The sequence below is a fragment of the Lontra canadensis genome, unplaced genomic scaffold, assembly GCF_010015895.1.
Source record: "Lontra canadensis isolate GAN:19392208 unplaced genomic scaffold, GSC_riverotter_1.0 scaffold122, whole genome shotgun sequence".
In the NCBI taxonomy this organism is placed as follows: Eukaryota; Metazoa; Chordata; class Mammalia; order Carnivora; family Mustelidae; genus Lontra; species Lontra canadensis.
In genome coordinates, this window is record NW_022631116.1 from 4,425,264 (window position 1) to 4,439,249 (window position 13,986).

Consider the following 13,986-nt stretch of genomic DNA (forward strand, 5'->3'; position numbering starts at 1 on the left):
TTGAAATGAAAATATGTTCTTCCTCTTCTCTCTCTTTCCTTTTTCCTGCTTCTCTTTCCCACCTATCAGAGGGATGCAAAGGAGAGAAAGGATGGAGGCTGGGGCCCCAGGGAAGGATAGTACTCCACGCCCCCTACTAGGCCTGGGCAGGTCCCCTCAGTCCCCCAGGGTCCCGCACGCTGGGAGCTATGGTTCCCTGAAACCCGGCTGGTGAGGGCTCCTGTGGGCCTTTATCTTCTCCCTGCCTCCGGAGGCCACCAAAGTTGGATCATTTTCTGCTGTCTTGCCAGACACACACCAGGCATCTGCCCTTCCCTCCACACACCCTGGTCTTCTGCCTCTGAGCTACTGCCTGGGCTGTGCCCTCCCCCAAGGTCTCTCCTTCCTGCACTTTACCTTCTTAGCTTGCAACAGGACGATGATTAGCCCCACATCTATGCAATCACGTCTTTAACGGCTGCCCATCTCCCAAGGCAGAAGCTTCCAAAGGACAGGGGTGGCATCTGCTCGGCCAGTACCGACTCTCCGGGGCAGGGGTCAACCTCCTTTGGCACCACTGACATCTTGGGCCAGATAATGTGTTGTGGGGCCTAGCCCATGCACCCCAGGATGCTCATCACCTCCGAGCTTCTGCACACTGGAGGCCAGCACCTCCGAGTTGAGACAGCCGAAATTTTTCTGCCCATGGCCCGCATGACTCCGGAGGGTCAGACTCGCCCCCAATGAAGCAGCACTACCCTAAAGCCTGGCACAGTGCCCTCCCAAAAGGAATGAATGCAGGGCCCCTCTTCCCTCCCCCGGAGAGAACAGGTGAGTTTTATTTTCTCTCTTTACCTCTAATTATCATCATCTTGTACAGATTTAATTTGCCCTATCAGACCAGAAGCTTCCAGAAAACAGGCCCACGTGACCTCAGCTGTGTATCAGTGCTGACTGCCCATAACTACTGCTGGACGAGTAAGTCTCAAAGCGTCAAGAGCACCAGACGGAGGCCTCGTTCTGGCTTCCCCTTTGCCAGGGCGCTGGATTACTGTGTGACTTTGCTACGCCAGCTAAACTTCTCTGGGCATCCGTGTCTCTCCAGTCACTGTCACAATTCTTTGTCCCGCAGGGCTTGTGGAACCGCCCCCCCCCCCAAGAAGATTCTGTTAGGTGGTTTTCAATTTACATTTTCTGAGACTTTTTATTATTACAAACAGGGGACACTGATTCACCACTCTGCGAGTTACCAAATGCAGCTCAGTGCTCTAGAGGCACAATCTATTTTAAAACTCCTCTTGGGGTGCCTGGGTGGCTCAGTGGGTTAAAGCCTCTGCCTTCGGCTCGGGTCGCGGTCTCGGGGTCCTGGGATCGAGCCCTGCATCGGGCTCTCTGCTCAGCGGGGAGCCTGCTTCCCTTCCTCTCTCTGCCTGCCTTTCTGCCTGTTTGTGATCTCTGTCAAATAAAACAAAAAACAAAAAAAAATAAAACAAAAAAAAAAACAAAAAAACTCCTCTTAAAAACAAAACTACGAAGGGGGTACTGTGATTTTCGTTTCTTGATCAGGGAGGAAATCGAGGCTCAGATGGCTGGAGGGAGCTGCTAGAGGACACCCAGACGTGGTCTGGCGGCCTGTGGTGCCTGGGGATGCCTTGGTCAGCGAACGCTGCGCTTCCACACGTGATCCTGAACTCTTTCCTAGTCTGCAGCCGGCCTTTCCCAGTGAAGAAGGCCCTAGCAGGGCCTCCCTACCGTGAGGCCTCACTGCTGAGCTCCCCTGACAGAAAGAGCTCCGGGTCACCAGGGAAGGGTCCAACAAGGCCTGGAGGTGGCAAGTGCTGATTCAAGAAGTTGGCCTGTCTCAGAGGGGCTGGGAAGGCCGCCCGCCACTCCCTTCCCTTCCCTTGTCATCCCTCCCAGGAAAGCCCTGGCTGGGACACACTTCCGCCAGCACAGAGCCCTCCTGTGCCATTCTTCAGGGCGCGAAGCAAAAACAGTTAGGAGGAACCATTCTCTAGCACCTTCTATGTACCAGGCGCTGCTGTAAGTCTTTTACAAGCATTAACTCATGAACTCTCCCAACTGTCCTATGAGCAAGGTGCTGTCACTTTCTCCATCTTACAGGTGAGGCAACTGAACCAAGGAAATCAGGACCTCGTCCAGGTTAGCAGGGGGCAGATCTGGGATCTGAACCCGGGCGGCTAAGCTCCAGATCATCATGCTTTGCCACGAGGCCGAAGCAGAGATGCCGTGGCTGTGTTCCCAGCGCCCTGGGGGAGCCACGGGGCCTCCATATGTGATTCAGGAATGAGTGAGCGAACGGGTGAGCGCGTGGTTCCCCGGGCACAGAGCCGCCGAAGTCCCCAGCTGCTGGAGGCTTTCTCGGGGCCCACCCACGACACTGGGACAGAGCTGCTTTGGAAACAGAAGCTCTCGCCAGGAAACTCTCCTTCTCACCTGCCCCGCTGTGTAACAAAGACCCGCTCAACCCATCTCCTCAACCGGGCCAGAAAAGAAACTTGGTTTTGGCCCGTGTGCCGGCCGGGAAGGTTTAGAGGCACAAGGCTGCCATCTTTTCCATGTGCTAAGTCTGGGAACAGGAAGAGGAAGGGCCCCGTCTGCTGCGTGCGATCCGGAGGGGCCGCGGACGATGCCTACTGGACAGGTGGGGGTACGGGGCCTCAGGGAGGGAGTCTGTAGCCGGACTGTGTCCAGGCTGGCCTAACCCCAAGTGCGGAACTCCTCATTCCCAGATCCTAAAACAGCGCGACACTGGTCTCACACTTACGCCTGCAGAAATCAGCGCGCCCACCGCTGGCACGAGAGGGAGGTGACCGACCTGGAGCCGCGGCGGGAGCTCAACCTCTCCCCAAATCCTGACCCACCCGTGCTTCTGCTCCCCCACTGTGTGGCCCGGTGCACAGTCTCCAAGGGGGGACTCAAGGAAACGGGCATGGTCCGCTCCAGTCCGCAGGTCCCTCCTCAAGACCCCCCAGCCTGGGGCCTGTTCCCCTTTGTTCAGCTGGCTCTACTCAGTCCCCTACTTTCTAAGCCCCAAGATGGTGACTCCCCCAATTTACAGCTGAGACCGAGGTCTAAGGGCGGAGGGGAGATGTCCCCACAATTCCTAACGGGTGGCCCCCAGTGCCCACTCCCTGGCCTGCTGACTGTTTCCCCTCCCAGGACTCGCTCCTGGCCCTCCACGGTGTCCGGGATGCCTGCTCCCTTGAGGCCGATCACTTTGTAGAGAAAGTGGATGTCCACTGCCCCCCTGGCCCGTGGACTTGGAGGGCCTGGAAGGTCAGACCACATGCTGGCTGGTCTCTGGGTCACAGGGTGAGCACGAGGCTGAGGGCAAAAACCCGAGGGGGTGTCTGCTGAGGGAAGGAAGGAACGTTCAGCGTCAGAGCCCTAGTACTCCTGGGTATTTCCTTTTCTGAGTCTCCGCATACTATTTAGCAATAAGAGCATCTCCTTCCCTCCTCCCTCCCTGCCTCTCTCTCCCCCGACCTTCTCTTTTCCTGCCTCACCTCCCTTCCCCTCTTTCCCTCCTTCCCTCCCTCCCTCTGTTCTACCACCACAGGAGCACGGTTTACTAGGGTTCAAGAACCAGCAGAACAAAACCTCTCCTCGCCGGCAGAGCCCCAGTCTTTGCCTTCAGCCCCTGGCACTCACCCTCGCTGTCCCCCGCCACCCCCCCGTGTCAAATTCCAGTCTCGGATCCCCAGTGACCTACCCAGGCACAGGGCACAGCTCTGCCTCACACAGTCTCTTCAATCCCTGGGGAAACAGGCCGAGCCAGTTTCTCCTTGGGCCCCCTCAGGGAGCAGCCTGGGGGTGCTGGGCCCCTCTCTGGCCTCACTCTTCTCTCAGAAGTCTGGCAGAACAGAATCCTCTGACCAGGGCCCTGAGAATCTGCAAAGTGCCAGCAGGCGCCTGCCCAGGATCTCAGGGCGCACAGAAACAGTGCCGGGACTCTCACTCGGCCCACTGCACCTAGCCCTTCCTGCCAGGAAGCATTTCCAAGTGTCTCCCGTGTTCCAGGCCTCGCCCTTGGCACTGGGGCCAGGAGAGGAGGGAGGTGTGTTCTCGGGCCTGGATGCTCCAGCCCTGTGGGGAGGACAGACACTGACAGAATTCCCGATAATGCCAGGATAAACGCTAGGCTGCGGGTATAGACAAAAGGAGATGACTCAGTCTGCCTCACAGGTCAGAGGAGGAGGAGACAGGACGCGTCTGTTTTGGTCTTGGGAGGCAGGGAGGAAGGTGAAGGGTATCTAGGTGGAAGCCGCAGCCCAGGCACATGTGCAGAGGCAAGGATGCACACGGCCAAATTCGGGGAAGAAGGCTGTGCTGTGGCTGGAGGGGAAGGAAGGGGGTTGAATGGGGCAGAGCAGGTGGAGGACAACAGAAGGGGCCCCTGGCACGGGGGAAGGACCACGGGCTGGATCTGCACTCAGAGGGCAGCAGGACCCCTGGAAGTATCTGCTGCGGTTGAGAAATATCACTCTGGGAGTGTGGCCCACGCTGGGAGGGGGCGGGACGGAGGCAGGGAGGCCCGGGAGGCCCCAGCAACAGCCAGGCCTCTCCCGTCATCATTCTCTCCAAGCTGGCTCCTCCCCTCTTGGCCACGGGACACGCGCCACGTCCGTTCCAGCCTCCGAACACTTGCTGGTGTGCTCCCTCCACCAGGATCCCGCCTGTTGTTCTCACTTACCCGTGCCGAAGCACCTGTTCTCCAAGCCCCCTCTTCCACGAAGCCCCTGCCTCCCTAAAGCTCCTAACTTCGGTCGAGACGGAATCCTGAAGCTCAAGTGATCTGTTGGGCCCGTCTCGAAAGGGAATTCTACAGGGTATCCCCCTGTGTGGACAAGTCTTCCCAAAGACGCTGCCCTACACTCTGGCCCTTATCATCCCCGTAACACCCACGTGGGCCCTTCACAGGGGGACCTGTTTTCTGGCCCCCCCCGAAACCTGGCTCGACTCTCCTGACAATGTGGGTTCCCCTGGGTATTTTCTGGGTCTCAGTCACCCACTGGGCTGTGACCTTCCTGGAGGCAGGTGCATGAAGCACGGGAGGTCAGAAATGGTGGGTCCTTGGAAAATCCCTGTTCCCTTGGGGCCAGTGAGCCCAGATACCTCTCCCACAGAAACCCTGCCCAGTGTCACTGCTCCCCCCGTCCCTCCCTGTGGAGCTACACATTTGAAAGTGGGGGGCAGGCATCCACCTCACAGCCACAGGTGGCCATTAAAAGCAACAAGATGGGCTGCCTGGGTGGCTCAGTTGGTTGAGCGACCGACTCTTGATTTCAGCTCAGGTCATGATCTCAGGGTTGTGGGATAGAGCCCCGCATTGGGCTCTGTGCTCCACGGCGAATCTGTCTCTGAAGATTCTTTCTCCCTCTCTCTCTCCCCCTTCCCCTACTTACACGCACTCTCCCAAATAAATTAAGTAAAAGCAACACGATGCATGCACGGACTGTAGCGAAAATAAACGAGCACTGATAATGGTGATAGTGCCAACCAGCATTTGGCGGGACAAGTACTGTTCTAAGCTTTGTGTGCTTACGTGGAATAACTCATTCCGCCTTCACTAGAGTCCTATGGGGCCAGTACCCTCATCATCCCCACTGGGCAGGCAGGAGTCGCAGATGCGGATGCAGAGAGGTAACTCATTTGGTATGTGGCAGAGCCTTGCCCTGGGGCATCTCACCTTACAGCCTCCCCAAGACAATGGAAAGGAGCCACGAACTTAAGGAGCCCAAGATGTATTCTCATCTGGGGTAAAAGAAAACTAACTTTCGGCATATAGGATGCATATGTATTCATGCAAGCGAGCAGCAGAACTGTCTAGGAGGACACATTCAAACTCTTAACTGGGGTTACTTGTGGGAGGGGTGCGGAGGACACTTTCACTCTCTATACTTCTGGGTTATTTGCGTTTTTCACAATAAGAATGAATCCAAGTATTACTCGAGTGATTAAAAAAGAGAGAACTTGTCGGAGCCTCAAGTAATGTTGTGGAATGAACAGAAGCCAGATTCATTTTGTAGGACTGTTTTTTCAAACTCTGGGTATGACCCATTAGTGGATTATGAAATCAATTCAGTGGGCTGCAACCAGCATTTAAAAAAATAATAATAAAATAAGCTAGAACAGAAAGTATCTGCTCAGCCGACAAAGTAGAGGAAAGAGTTATTTCACTAAACTTTTGTTTCAGTTTTATATAGTGGTGGTGAAGAGAATTATGACCTAAAATGTATTTCTTATACATTTTATAATGTATCCTTGAATCAGGTTTCTGGCAGAGTTTGAAAGCCACCGTTCTAGCCTTGGGGTCTAAAAGGAAAATGTTGGGGGAGGGCACCTGCAAGGGACTCTTGGTCCAGTGGAAGAGAGATGGTTTTGCCCAGTGGGTGAGTTTCCTCCATTTAGGAAGAAGCCAGAGGGGTCCCTGGCTCTTGGAAAATGTCCCATTTAGCCCACTCTAGAGTTGGCTTCTGGGGCCTGGGCCTTCTGGATACCTCTGCTTCCTCCCAAGGCTTTTTGCCTTGAGAACTGGGATGGAGCCTCTCCCAGGCCAGAAGGTCTGTGCTCACTCCTGTGGGTCACCCAAAGCTCCTAGGGATGCTCCTGGGGTCCCATATACCTCCTCTGCTGTCAAGGTGGGGGGGGGGCAAGATTCCTTTCCAGCTTCCAGATCCCCAGAACCACATCCCAAGGAAGCCTCTGGAAACACAGCTGTGTGGTCAGTCGGGAGGGGCCTCCACGGAGTCGACAGCGAGGGCTGCCCCCACCCTGGGTGAGCCTGACCTAGGCAGAGCAAGGTCTGTATGGAGGACGGAGTGGAGGAAGAGAAGCAGAGCCCCCAGCCTGGGGCTCCCACGGCGCTGGCGCCTCCACTTCGGAGCTCGCCTAACCCACCCCCGCCTCCCCTCCCAGGGCAGCAGACAACTAAAAAAAGATAAAATAAAAAGAAGTAATTCCCCTGCTCTGACGTCAGCGCGAGGTTTTAACAGCCCGGCAGCGGCCTGAAACCGGATTGCAACCAGATGTAATGCCCTTGAATCCTCCACACACCGCTGCGTTGAAGAGAAATGAAGCGGGAGGGGGGTGGGGGGGCGGCACTTTGGGTGGGAGGGAGCGGTGCGGGTCCTGCGTGGGTCCTTGAATCAGAGCCTGCTGAAAGCATGGGAAAGGCGCTGCGGGAGGGAGTGCTGCGAGCGGGGAAGCTCAGGGCCCGGGTCCGCCATGCAGGCGCGCTGCCTCCCCTCCCCCAGCCCCCCAATAGCGCATTGTTACACTCGGTTTTGTCCGCTCCGAGCCGAAATCCCAGCGCTCCCCCCACCCCCGTCCCCTCGCCGCCGGATCGCGGGCTCCCAAGAAGGCACAGCTCGGGTCGGCACTCCCGCCCTCGGCGTGGATTTGAGGAGGACTAAGAGCCCCAAGAAGGGCAACGGGCTGGCTGGGAAAACGGGCGTCCCAGGAAGCTGGGGCCGCAGCGGCCTCGGGCCTGGCTGATGTTTCGCTTCCCCTCCGCCCCTCCTCCGAGGCCCCCGGCGCGACCGAGCCTCCAAATGTCACCCCCGCGTCCTGACACCCCCTCGCCCCCGCCGCGCTCGGCAACGCCGCCTGGCGCCCGGCCCCCGCGCCCTCCTCCCGGGCCCCCTGTCTCCCAGGCGCGGGGGCCAGGGAGCTGGCCGGCTCGCCGCTGTCCGGGGACTCGGGGCTCGCGTGTCCGGTGCCCCCGACCGTGACGTCACCCCCGAAGGGCCCGTGCGCCCGGGGCCTGGCCGCGTCGGAGCCTCCCGGGCCTCCGGGGCCGCTTTCTGCCGGGTCGCGCGCGGGCCTGTGCACAGGCCCGGGCGCCGCGGCCAGCGTGGGGGGCACCGCGGAGAGGCCCGCGCGCCACATCTCCCCACGCCCGGCCCTTACCGCCCCCGGCGCCCTGCCTCCCGCGCCGCGCCGCACGCCAGGCCCCGAGTCCCTCTCGCACAAGTCGGCTCCCCGCCCCCCACCCCCAGCGCACTCACAAAGCTCCCCTCCCGCCCCGGCACCGGGCGAGTGTCCCCCGCATCCCCACGCCCCGCGCGGCGGCACTCCGGGCCACCGCGCACGCACAGCCCCGGGCACACGGACCCTCGCCGCTCGCGCCCCCACGCCGCGAACCGCCCCCAGACGGCCATCCGGTGACCTCGCGCACCCCCACACCACACAAAGCCGTGACCTCGCGGACCCCCACATCCCGGCCTGCGGCGCGCTCGGCCCCCGAGCCCGCCTCCATTCCTCACCCTGCCTCGGATCCCGACGCCTCGCGCCGTCCCTGCCCCGGCAGCGGCCCCCGCGCCCCAGCGCTCGGTGCTCACCTCGGCGCCCGCGCTCACTCGGGGGCCCTGGCTCTGGCGCTGCGACTTCGCGGCCCGCAGGCCCGGGCGGCCATGGGGGTCAGGGCGCGGCGGCCCGGCCGGCCCGCGGCCAGGCAGGAAGGAGGGTGGGCCGCGGCGCCCCCTCCTCGCGCCGGCGCTCGGGCGGCGGGCAGGGCGGCCTGCTCCGCTCGCCTCTCGCCCTCGCCGCAGCCTCGCTCTCCGACTCGACTCTCCGAGCCCAGCCGCGGCGGGGGCGGCGCCCGGGGGCGCGGGGAGCCGGCGGCGCGGGGAGCGGGCCCTGGCCGCACACCCGGCCGGGCCTGCCTGGTGTCCGCGGGTGCCGCGGGGAAATGCGATCCCCTCTGCACAGGAAGAGAGAACCGGCGGGCGGGCGGGCGACGCGCGGGGGGAGAAGGAGAGCGAGAGCGGGAGGAAAAAAGTTCCCGGGCGGCCTGGCTGCGCTCGCTCGAGGCCCCGGGCGCCAGGTGGGCCGTGCGCGCCCCGACAGCACCCCCTGGCGGTCCGCGCGCCCCACTACGCGTCCTCCCACATCTCCCCCCGCTAGCTCGGTCTCCCTCGCGTCGGGCGGCTGGGAGGGGGGGTTGCGCCTTGTGTGGGATCCAGGTGGAGCCCTCCCAGACTCGCACGCCGGGTCCCGGGCCAGGGGACGCGGTGGGACCGGGGGCTGGGTGGGGACTGGAACCTCGGGCAGAGGATTTGGACTGGCATCCTGCCCTCAGACGCTTCCAGTCTCTGGCCTGGTTGCTAGGCCAGGCTCCCGCCTTCACTCCACCGTCGGCTGTCCCTGTGACCTCGTCTTTTCGGATTGGGAAACATTTTTTCAATTTCTGAACTTAATAGGCCGGACAGAAATCTCTCCACATACTGGTTTCCCGGCACCTTGCTGGACGCTAGGGAAGCAACAGAGACAAGTGGTCTCTGCTGTCATGGAGCTGACATTCTGTTGGGGACGGACAGACAGCAAACGAATGCTTACATACATGAAGAAGGTATTTCAAGGAGTTATGAGTTCTAGGAAGCAAATTAGCAGGTGAAGTGTCGGGTAGGGGGTATTAAGCTGGAAGTGAGAGAAGGGGGCCAATCTGAGCAGAGAACTGAACAGCAGGAAGGAAGCCTGCTCTGTGTAGAGTCTGGGGAAGAGCATTCCCGGCAGAGGGAAGAGAAACTGCGAAGAGCAGAGGCCCTGAGACAGGGGAGAGCTTGGTGGGTAAAGAGCCAGGTGACCAACGGGGGGGGGGGGGGGCCCTGAATGCAGAACCATAAGGGAAGACCTCTGTCTTCAAGGCTACAGAGGGCCTGGTGAGGAATTTGGATGCAAAGTTCTGGTGCTCTGGGAAGGAAGCCATTGGCAGAATTTACGCAAAGGAATACTGAGTAAATGAGTGAGTGAATAAGCCTATGAACTTAGAGGGTCCCTAAGCAACTGCTACTCCAAGGCTTTGACTCACCAGGGCTCGGGCAGAAACCTACAGCCACCTGCTCTGGGAACCTCCTCGCCTCCCCAGGACCCCAGCCTTTGGGGTCTGTTGGTCCTATGGTGGGGAAGGGGGAACATCAGAGCTCCCAGGTGCCCTGAGACTACCAAGGTCTCTTATCAAACCTCCGCTTCGTCATTGGTAAAAGAGGGACAGCAGTAAGTAAGGTCCCCTTACTCTGTGCTAGACACTGTCCTTCTTTCTATGGGTTGTCCTGCTTGATCCTGGCAGCTCCTCTGGGAGGCAGGCTCACAGAGGAGACTGAGACGCAGAGGGGTGAAATCACCTGTCCAGATTCTCAAGCGAAAGTGACAGAGCCCAGACCTGCAGCCAGGGCCCTTCACTGTCTCCCTGTCTCCCATGGAGAATGGCGAATGGGAGAAGCAAGGTAGAGGCAGACACAAGGCAAGCAGCACTGTTTTTTTGTTTGTTTGTTTTAAAAGATTTTATTTATTTTAGAGAGAGCAAAAGCGATCACAGAGGGAGAGGGAACGCAGAGGCAGAGGGAGAAGCAGACTCGTTATTGAGCAGAGAGCCTGATGTGGGGCTCGATCCTAGGACCCTGAGATCAAGATCTGCGAGGTAGGCAGACGTTTCACCGACTGAGCCACCTGGGTGCCCCAGCAACACTGTTTTAAGCTAGTTCTAATCTCATGTTCTTGAGTGGATGAGACCAGGTTTCTAAGACTTGCTGGGTCTCTGTTGCCTCATCTGTAAAATGGGGATAACAGCAGTCTCGACATCCTGGGATTGTTGAAAGGACTGAAGTAAGTCAGGTGTGTGAAGTGTTTAGCCCCAACCCTGGCATGCAGTGGATGCTGCTACTGTTTTAGGTCAAACACTGGCTGAGTGGGCATGGCCCCTTTCATCCAGCTAGCGGCTTCCCAGCCCCCACCATGGCCAGTGTTCTCCCTCGCTGCCTTAACCTGCCTCTGGGAGAGCCGAGGGGAAGGCCTGACACCAGGAACCTCAGTGGGCTGCTGCCTCCCTGCGCAGGGCCCCACAACCGACAAGTGTCATTGTTGAGCACCTACAGTAAAAAATGTAAGTGCGGCAAATGACCACGCAGTAGTGGCTTGAAACGACATGCATGTGTTCTGTATGGTTCTAGAGGTCAGAAGAGCCTGAAATCAGTTCCTTGGCGCTCCAGGCGAGGTGTTAGCAGGGCTAACTCCTTCTGGAGACGCTGGGGCAGAATCTGTTCCCTGCCCTTTCTAGCTTCTGGAGGCCACCTGCATTTCATGGCTGGTGACAGCCTGGTGACCTCCAGAAGCTCGAAAAGGCAGGAAGACAATATCTTCTGTTGTCTCACCTCCTACTTCCTCCCTTAACTTTCCTGCCTCCTCTTATAAGGACCTTTGTGATGACATTAGGGACACGTGGATAATCCGGGATAATCTCCCATCTCAAGACCCTTAATTTAGGGCGCCTGGGTGGCTCAGTGGGTTAAACCTCTGCCTTTGGCTCAGGTCATGATCTCAGGGTCCTGGGATCGAGCCCCACATCGAGCCCCACATCGAGGCCCACATTGAGCCCCACATTGAGCCCTACATGGAGCCCCACATTGGGCTCTCTGCTCAGCGGGGAGCCTGCTTCCCCCCCACTCTTTGCCTGCTGCTCTGCCTACTTGTGATCTCTCTCTGTGTGTATCAAATAAATAAATAAAAATCTTTAAAAAAAAAAAAAGACCCTTGATTTAATCACACCTTCAAGGACACCTCCACCCACCCACCCCCTTTTTTTTGCCATGCACAAGAACAGTCAGTTTCCAGGGATTAAGACCTGTATTTCTTTGTGAGCCATTTTTCAACCACACATTCCATACCTTCTCTGAATCCTCCCTCATTATAACGCATTTTACAGTTAAGAAAATCGAGGCTCAGAAGAGATGAGGTCACTTGTCTGAGGTTATACAGCTGGTGAGTTTATTTACCTATTCCCACTGTGGTTCAGACATCAGGTAAGAGTCTGGGGTGCGATGTAAAAGTTTCCTGGGAAAAGCATGCTGTGGAACACAGGCATGGAGTGTAACGAATGACCTGGTCCTGTTGAGGAATTCAGGGAAGACGTCCTGGAGGAGGTGACGTGAGCCGGGATCTGAAGAGTGATTTTCCCCTGGCTGCTTTCATCAGGGGAGGGCCTGGAGCTTCTCAGAAGAGAACCTGGAACTGATCAGGGATCACTGTCAGCAAAGCCAGTACCCAAGAAGATTTCTGCTGAGAACTTGCTTGTCATTCTTAGCCAGATGCAGGTAAGAGGGCCAGGAGGGAGGGGGCCCACTGTGGCAAAAGACCCCCCCAGTAAAGACGGTGTTGGTACAAAAATCTCAAACTTGGTGGCTTGAATTCACGTGAAATCCTGGCAGCTGGATGTGTCTTGACTGGAGGGGAGAGCAAAGTGAGAATTTGGAGTTGAATAGCTTTAAGGAGGCTAAGTTCTTGAATTGAAATACCTTCAAGGAATGTAAATTCTACCTATTGTTCTATACCCACATTTAAATCACCCAGCTGACCCCCAAAAGCATCTGTGTTTGAGATATCCTCAGGAGTCTTAAGACTCAGTTCTGCATCTGTGTGGCCTTGACCTTGAGCTCCCCCTAGTTTTCTCATAGTTCAAAGGAGACAAAGACCTCTATTAGGGAGAGAGAGACCCTTGTGGGCTGGAGGACAGGGGAAGGGGGAGGATCTAGGCTTACCATCTGCTCACTCAATAGAATAGGAAGGGAGTGTTTCCCTAAGCCTCCACCCGGTTGGGTAGACATCCCTGTTCCAATAACCCCCTGGTCCACACCAAGAAACCGAGGCCACGGAGGGGAAGTACCTAGAGCAGGAAAGCGCAGAGCAAGATTCAGCTGCTTCCACGTGCCCAGCGGAGCTCGCTCCCGATGCCAGCCTGCCTTCTCTGGGACCAAAGCTCCTGGGAGCTCTGGGCTGTTCCTACACAGCACGTCTTCTGCAGCAGCAGGCCTCTCATTAGGGAGTACTTAGCCCACAAGTACTGAGCACTCCCTGTGTGCCAGGCAGGCCCTGTGCATTTTGGTCATTGACGCGGAGACTCATGATCCACCTTTTGGAGAGGAAAAAATAGAGGCTCAGAGAGGGGAGGAAGCGTTCCCAGAGGGGGTCATCTCAGTGCTTGTTCCTACTTAGTTAGTAACTGGGGGAGCAAGATGGAGAAATGGAGGGAAAGACCCATCCCAGCCCTGCCCCAGGGCGAACAACGGGACTCCGATTGCATCGTATCCACAGGGGGAGCGCAGAGATGACCACCTCAAGGGCTTATCCTGAGAAGTTTAAAAAGCTGGGAGCTGGGAGCTGGGCATGGCCGCCGAGCCTCTCTTTCCCTCCCCGCCTCTGTGAAGTGAGCCCATCATGCTGCCTGGAAGGCAAAAGGGAACAGAGCCATTTCTTGCAAAGGTCCTGACGATGTTCAGACCTCCTGAGAAGGAAGGCAGGCCAGGGAAGAGAGGTAGAGCCATCCATTTCAGAGAGGAGGGGGTCAGTGATGGGGGGGCACGTAGCAGCGAGAGACCCCCCCCACCCCCGGGCTTCCCGCAAGTCCTCTGATCTCCGACAGAAAGACTGAAAGGAGGAAGTACCAGCCATGCTTAGCTCCGGGTGAGTCTGAGCACTGTAGGGTCAGGGGAACTCTGTCTAGTTCCAGGATGTCCCTTGAAGGGTCCCCGAGCCGCTGGTCCAGGGCCAGACAGGCATCACTCAGATCCTCATTAATTAGTTAATTCAATACACAGTAGTTGAGCGAAAGCCCTGTTCTAGATTCTATCTCCAGGAAAAGGCGCTGCAGCCTCCCGACCCCACCCCACTCCACCCAACCCCCATGATTGCTGAGCAAGACAGACATTGGACCTATTCTGAAGGCCTTGTCATCTCAAGAAAAAGGCCATTTTTACCACGTATTTCCTTAAATTGGGAATGCACACTTCTTTGTTATTAGAGAAAAAAAGTTTAATTTTAATTTTATTTTGGAAAAAAAAAAATTAGGGACGCCCAGCTGGTTCAGCTGGAAGAGAGTGCGACTCTCAGTCTCAGGGTTGTGGGTTCGAGCCCCACAGCGGGTGTAGAGATTACTTAAATAAATAAAACTTAAACAAATAAAAAAAATGAAATTAAAGCCCAGAAAACACA

The 13,986-nt window shown here is 57.5% G+C and overlaps 1 protein-coding gene across 1 annotated transcript in view; it reads right to left on the reverse strand.

Moving 5' to 3' along the window:
* RAI1 (retinoic acid induced 1) overlaps window positions 1-8,711 on the reverse strand; it is a 117,232-nt gene extending 108,521 nt beyond the window's left edge. The window contains exon 1 of the mRNA XM_032841208.1: window positions 8,346-8,711. The gene's annotated coding sequence lies outside the window, so the exon portion shown is untranslated. The remainder of the gene's footprint in view (window positions 1-8,345) is intronic.
* Window positions 8,712-13,986: the final 5,275 nt, after the last annotated feature.